Source organism: Silurus meridionalis, chromosome 1, assembly GCF_014805685.1.
Source record: "Silurus meridionalis isolate SWU-2019-XX chromosome 1, ASM1480568v1, whole genome shotgun sequence".
NCBI lineage: Eukaryota > Metazoa > Chordata > Actinopteri > Siluriformes > Siluridae > Silurus > Silurus meridionalis.
The window spans coordinates 1277034-1283871 of NC_060884.1; the positions used below are offsets into that span (position 1 = coordinate 1277034).

The 6838-nt window shown below is 37.2% G+C and overlaps 1 long non-coding RNA gene across 1 annotated transcript; it reads right to left on the bottom strand.

Moving 5' to 3' along the window:
* Positions 1 to 3090: 3090 nt before the first annotated feature.
* Positions 3091 to 4083, bottom strand: LOC124388761. Its single transcript, XR_006926470.1, has 2 exons — positions 3936 to 4083; positions 3091 to 3555 (listed from the first exon to the last, which is right to left on the bottom strand). It is a non-coding gene; the product is annotated as an uncharacterized LOC124388761 (long non-coding RNA).
* Positions 4084 to 6838: the final 2755 nt, after the last annotated feature.

Sequence of the window (6838 nt, forward strand, 5' to 3'; positions counted from 1 at the left end):
TAGGACTATTATTTAGTTATATATTTATTATATGTTTTAAAACTCAGAGCAGAGTTTTGAGAAAAGGAAGTTGTTTACCACCTCATGCTATTAAAGCTGTGAGCCACTAGAGGGCGTGTATTACAGTGATATTATAATTAAGTAAGGAGGCTTTAAACACAGCTTTGCATCCTGCCTGAACACACACACACACACACACACACACACACACACACACACACACACACACGATACAAACACACAAAATTCAATCCTAGGACATCTCAGATCGGTTTCAGGTCACTGGACAGGCACTAAAGTCACGACTCTGGACCTGGAACTGTATATTAGCTGCGTTCATGTCATTATGAAGGTCAGGTAGTGACACCAACATGGAGGCAGAGCAGCACAATATATATACAGAAATAAACAGACGTGTTCATGAGTTCATCTATAAACCAGTGAGTTTCTTCTTCAAATCTGGACGTAGTGCTTCATCTCCACTTAAGGGAGCAGAAACAGATTTTACACACAACCACATCTGAACCCACAAAATAAGCTTATTACAGAAAGAAGAGTGAAGAAAACCATGAAATAAACAATTACTGAAAATATTATTTTTTACCAGGTTATAATGTGCAGTGAGAACAAAGCCCATCCTGAGAAACATTTTACTGAAACATTTACTTCTTGAGAAGTCTCAAGAACTCTCATCTGTCCCTAGGGATTTTAACGAGCTTCTACCGCTGCATCATTGAGAGCATCCTGACCAACTCCATCACCATATGGTACGGAGGCTCTACTGTGAGTGAACAAAAAGCACTGCAAAGGCTGGTCAAAACCGCCCAACGCATCACTGGCACCCAACTACCTGCCATTGAACACCTTCACCACAGCAGATGTTTGCGCAGAGCTCACAACATCATCAAGGACTCTTCACATCCCAGTCATAAACTGTTTAACCTCCTTCCATCACGAAGGAGATACAGGAACTTACGCACCAGAACCAGCAGGTTTAGGGACAGCTTTTTTCCATCCACCATCACACTAGTGAACTCCACACTACACCGCTAAATCACTACAAAACAAAACAAAACGAAACACTGTATATAACCTCTGTACAATACATGTACATACTACATATTTTTCTATTACTCATTACATCTGCATTTTTTTTTATCTATGTATCTTTATATCATTACTGTATATTCTGCCCAACATTTCATTCATTTGTGTATATAACCTGTGTGTATATATTTACATATATATATATTTATATATAGTAGATTGTTTATTCGACTTGCTAATTACTCTTCAATGCCATAGCCTTAAGAACCATTCCTGTACTTCCTAATGATGTCCACACATCTCTGCACTGTTACTGCCTTATATTTATACATATTTACATATGCTTCATATATATATATATATATATATAGTCAACTGGTTATTTAGCTGCTTATTCTAAAATGCCAAAATTTTTTAACCTTCACTTCTGCACATTACTCTTTAATGCCATCGCCTCAGAACCAGTCCTGTACTATAAATCGATGTCCACACGTCTCTGCACTGTTACTGACTTTATATTTATTCACTTTATATATGTTTACATATTTATCACTTGCTGTAAATATGCCATATATTTATCTGCACTTTTGCACGACTGCTACATTTTTGCACTTCTGGTAGATGCCAAACTGCATTTCGTTGCTGTGTACCTGTACTATGCAATGATAATAAAGTTGTATCTATCTATGAATGTTCATAAAACATCTTATTTCTGTACAGAAAGTGTCAGTGTGCAGTGTGATGGAAAAACCAGGCGAGAAAATCGTCCACAGCAAACAGTGAAGTTTTATTAAAGATCTGCAGGATAATTAACAGAATAAAGAGATTTTTAGACACAAACACAGAAAACACTGAGGCGACTGTCACATAACTGCTTTCATGGTTATTTCAGAATATTAAATGTGACTAAGTGAATAAAACGGATAAAAAGTGGACAAAAAGGATGAACCCCTTCTGGATGAGTTGTTATAAGAAAGTCAGTATCGGTGTGTATCAGTAACTGCACTTCATCACATCACCACCTCACTGATTCATTTCCTACAACAGCATCACACACACACAGTTTCATTCCTCACACCTCGTATTTGGTCTTTGTTTTAAAGTTACTTATCATTAAAGAAGCATTTAATCCTGAAAGCGTAATAAATGTGTTTCTGCAAACTAAAAGAATCAATGCTGATTATAAATGTGAAATTATTTTGGGTTTTGTAGAAGTAATGAAGCAGTTTTATGTCTAACTACAGAATTAAAGGGGATGAGCTCAGAGCAATTTACATTTACATTTACGGCATTTAGCAGATGCCCTCATCCAGAGTCACATACAAAAGTGCTTTGAGTCTCCATTAATGAATAAATCAACACTCCTTCACTAGATTACAAACTTAATATACCATCAGACCACATCTCTGCTGAGAGGGTTTCTTTAACATGTAAAAGTTCATAATCAGTACAGAACTAATTAAACAGAAAGAGAAAAGACAATTTGAAAGAGAGAGAGGGGGCTTCTCACCGAAAGCTGTTAGAACTTGATGTTGAAGTTCAGTAGAAGGTGTGAAAAGACTGCAGGAGGAGATCTTCATCTGTAGAAGTATCTGTTGGTTTCTCACGTTCCGGTCTCAGATACATGTCTTTTATATACCACTGTTGTCACGTGGGAGGTTTCTGTCCAGTGTTTGAAGAAGTGAAGGTTCTTACTGTTAATTAACCTTTGTTTTGATCTTTTAATAAAACTTCTAATAAAAAGCATCTAATAAAACATGGACAGTTTTGTGTTCTCTTTATTTCATCACACTGACACTTTGGGATTGTGAGAAGTTTTAATGCTAAATGACTTTAGAGTTTTATTACAGAAAGAAGAGTGAAGAAAACATGAAATAAACACTACTGAAAATATTATTTTTTATCAGGTTATAATGTGCAGTGAGAACAATCCCCATCCTGAGAAACATTTTACTGAATGTTCATAAAACATCTTATTTCTGTACAGAAAGTGTCAGTGTGCAGTGTGATGGAAAAACCAGGCGACAAAATTATCAATTTTTACAGCAAACAGTGAAGTTTTATTAAAGATCTGCAGGATAATTAACAGAATAAAGAGATTTTTAGACACAAACACAGAAAACACTGAGGGGACTGTCACATAACTGCTTTCATGGTTATTTCAGAATATTAAATGTGACTAAGTGAATAAAACGGATAAAAAGTGGACAAAAAGGATGAACCCCTTCTGGATGAGTTGTTATAAGAAAGTCAGTATCGGTGTGTATCAGTAACTGCACTTCATCACATCACCACCTCACTGATTCATTTCCTACAACAGCATCACACACACACAGTTTCATTCCTCACACCTCGTATTTGGTTTTTGTTTTAAAGTTACTTATCATTAAAGAAGCATTTAATCCTCAAACTGTAATAAATGTTTGAAATGAAGCGTATTAAAGTACCAAGAGCGAGGATCTTCATCTTGGTCAGCTGGTAGTGGATCTGGAGTCTATTCTTGCGACACTGAGCACAAGATAGGAATATAGACTGGGAATGAGTAGGTCATAAAGCACATATTTTATGAATATAAAAAACTTTTGTAATATGATATAAAAGATTTTAGATTTGTCTTGTGATAGTAATGAAATTATGCAATAATTATATTTATATTATAAGCATTTAGCAGATGCCCTCATCCAGAGTCACATACAAAAGTGCTTTAAGTCTCCATTAATGAATAAATCAACACTCCTTCACTAGATTACAAACTTAATATACCATCAGACCACATCTCTGCTGAGAGGGTTTCTTTTATATGTACAAATTCATAATCAGTACAGAACTAATTAAACAGAAAGAGAAAAGACAATTTGAAAGAGAGAGAGGGGGGGGGGGCTTCTCACCGAAAGCTGTTAGAACTTGATGTTGAAGTTCAGTAGAAGGTGTGAGAAGGCTGCAGGAGGAGATCTTCATCTGTAGAAGTATCTGTTGGTTTCTCACGTTCCGGTCTCAGATACATGTCTTTTATATACCACTGTTGTCACGTGGGAGGTTTCTGTCCAGTGTTTGAAGAAGTGAAGGTTCTTACTGTTACATATTTGCATTTCCTACTTTTTCAGTCATGCTAGAGATGTGTAGCATATAAATTAACTTTAATCATAATACAGTGTAAATATATATATATACAGTGGACACCCACTTATCTCGACCTCGGTTAACTCGCCAACTCTATTAAGTCGACGTTTTTGAAGTGGAACCGCCAAATTCTCGCTTTGTCTAAGCATTTTTCATCGGTTATGTCGACTTTTTTTACGTTGCCGAACCCTAATATCTCGAGCACAAGGGGGAAAAAATGTTAACATCAGTTATCTCGATCGGCGCTGTGCAGCCGCAGAAGAACTCAGCACAACTAGAATTGTGAAAATCATTCACAACCTCCATCAGCGTGAGTGAGGAGAAAGCAGAGAGCAGAAGAACCAGAGCGAGGATCTTCATCTTGGTCAGCTGGTAGTGGATCTGGAGTCTATTCTTGCGACACTGAGCACAAGATAGGAATATAGACTGGGAATGAGTAGGTCATAAAGCACATATTTTATGAATATAAAAAACTTTTGTAATATGATATAAAAGATTTGAGATTTGTCTTGTGATAGTGATGAAATTATGCAAATAATATTATATTTATATTTATGGCATTTAGCAGATGCCCTCATCCAGAGTCACATACAAAAGTGCTTTGAGTCTCCATTAATGAATAAATCAACACTCCTTCACTAGATTACAAACTTAATATACCATCAGACCACATCTCTGCTGAGAGGGTTTCTTTTATATGTACAAATTCATAATCAGTACAGAACTAATTAAACAGAAAGAGAAAAGACAATTTGAAAGAGAGAGAGGGGGCTTCTCACGAAAGCTGTTAGAACTTGATGTTGAAGTTCAGTAGAAGGTGTGAGAAGGCTGCAGGAGGAGATCTTCATCTGTAGAAGTATCTGTTGGTTTCTCACGTTCCGGTCTCAGATACATGTCTTTTATATACCACTGTTGTCACGTGGGAGGTTTCTGTCCAGTGTTTGAAGAAGTGAAGGTTCTTACTGTTACATATTTGCATTTCCTACTTTTTCAGTCATGCTAGAGATGTGTAGCATATAAATTAACTTTAATCATAATACAGTGTAAATATATATATATACAGTGGACACCCACTTATCTCGACCTCGGTTAACTCGCCAACTCTATTAAGTCGACGTTTTTGAAGTGGAACCGCCAAATTCTCGCTTTGTCTAAGCATTTTTCATCGGTTATGTCGACTTTTTTTACGTTGCCGAACCCTAATATCTCGAGCACAAGGGGGAAAAAATGTTAACATCAGTTATCTCGATCGGCGCTGTGCAGCCGCAGAAGAACTCGCGAAAGTGGCGGAAAAATCAGCCTTACAGCTGCTACAGGTGTTGTATTGTATACTGGTGAATCTCTGCTGTTAGTTAGTGCACATATGCCTTTTGTTGTTAAATGTTATGCGATGAACGGGAGGCGAAAGTAGAAGCGAGGCGCTGAACAGCACACGGGAGAACGGGGGATTAACAGCAAAAGCATGGAACACCGGCAGTATCGGGGCGGGTGGGGTGGGGCAGCCGTTGAGAGAGTGCCAGTGGGAAGGCACGTACCGGGATAACAACGACCGCCGTGAACCAACATATACCAACAATAACGGACAGTGAGAGTGTGGAAGTTTAAATAGGAGCTGGTGATGAGTGATTTATATATATATAGTTTTCAGCTGAAATTCAAAAGCCACAAAGTTTTTACAGTATTGGAAAAGATACATTAGAAAATTTGATTAAAAGTCTGTAGAGAATCTGTAGAAAATGAAAAACAGTTTAGTATTCAGCAGTGCTGCACAGAACAGATCACTTTCTTTGTTAGATAGAGATAAAAAAATCTGTTTTAACCTTCCTCTTGTGTTAGGGTCGGCACCGACCCGTTTGTAGTTTTAAATGCACAGAAGTACCACATAAATTTGTTTATTGCATCAAGGTTTTTTTTACTTTGTCAGGAACCTCTATTTAAACAAAATAAAACAAAAAAAATCTCTTTAACTAAATTATAAATTTCTCTAATTAAAATTATGACCTTTGTGGTGTTGGGGTCGGTTTTGACCCAGGTATATTATAACATTTTAAAACAATAATTAGTGCTAAATCTAAAATCATAAACACACTGTCAGCTCACTAACACAGTCAGACAACAGCTCACTGACAGTCAGCTCCTCTCCTAACCCTGTAAGCTTCACTTAGGGGCTTCTCTCTTTGCCTGTTTGTCGCCTTCCCTGAACAAGCAAAACATACAAACAAAAATGGACATGTAAGACATGCATAAGACCAATTCAGTTTAGAGTTGGTGACTTGCAGAGTGCATATATCCAGTTTGCAGCATGCAAAAAATGAGAAGATTGAGATAATCTCTATGCTGAAAATGAGACAGAGGACACAGAGCAGCATCGTGATACAGTTGAACCAGGAGACACAGACACATCTGATGAGTCTGATGAAGATGTCGCCAGTGCTGAAGCTGCTTCTGCTTCTTCTGAAACATTAAAATCCAAAAGTGGTAACATCTGTTGGACCTCAGTACCTCCTGAATTACATGGCAGGGTAACTGCTGCAATTGTCATCAAAATGACCCCTGGGATCACTAGGTTTTCTGTGATGAGAGTAAGTGACATCAAGACTCCACTTTCTTTAAAATTTGCATTTACAGACAACACCACTGTTGTTTTTTTATTGCGGCACTTATGTCCACA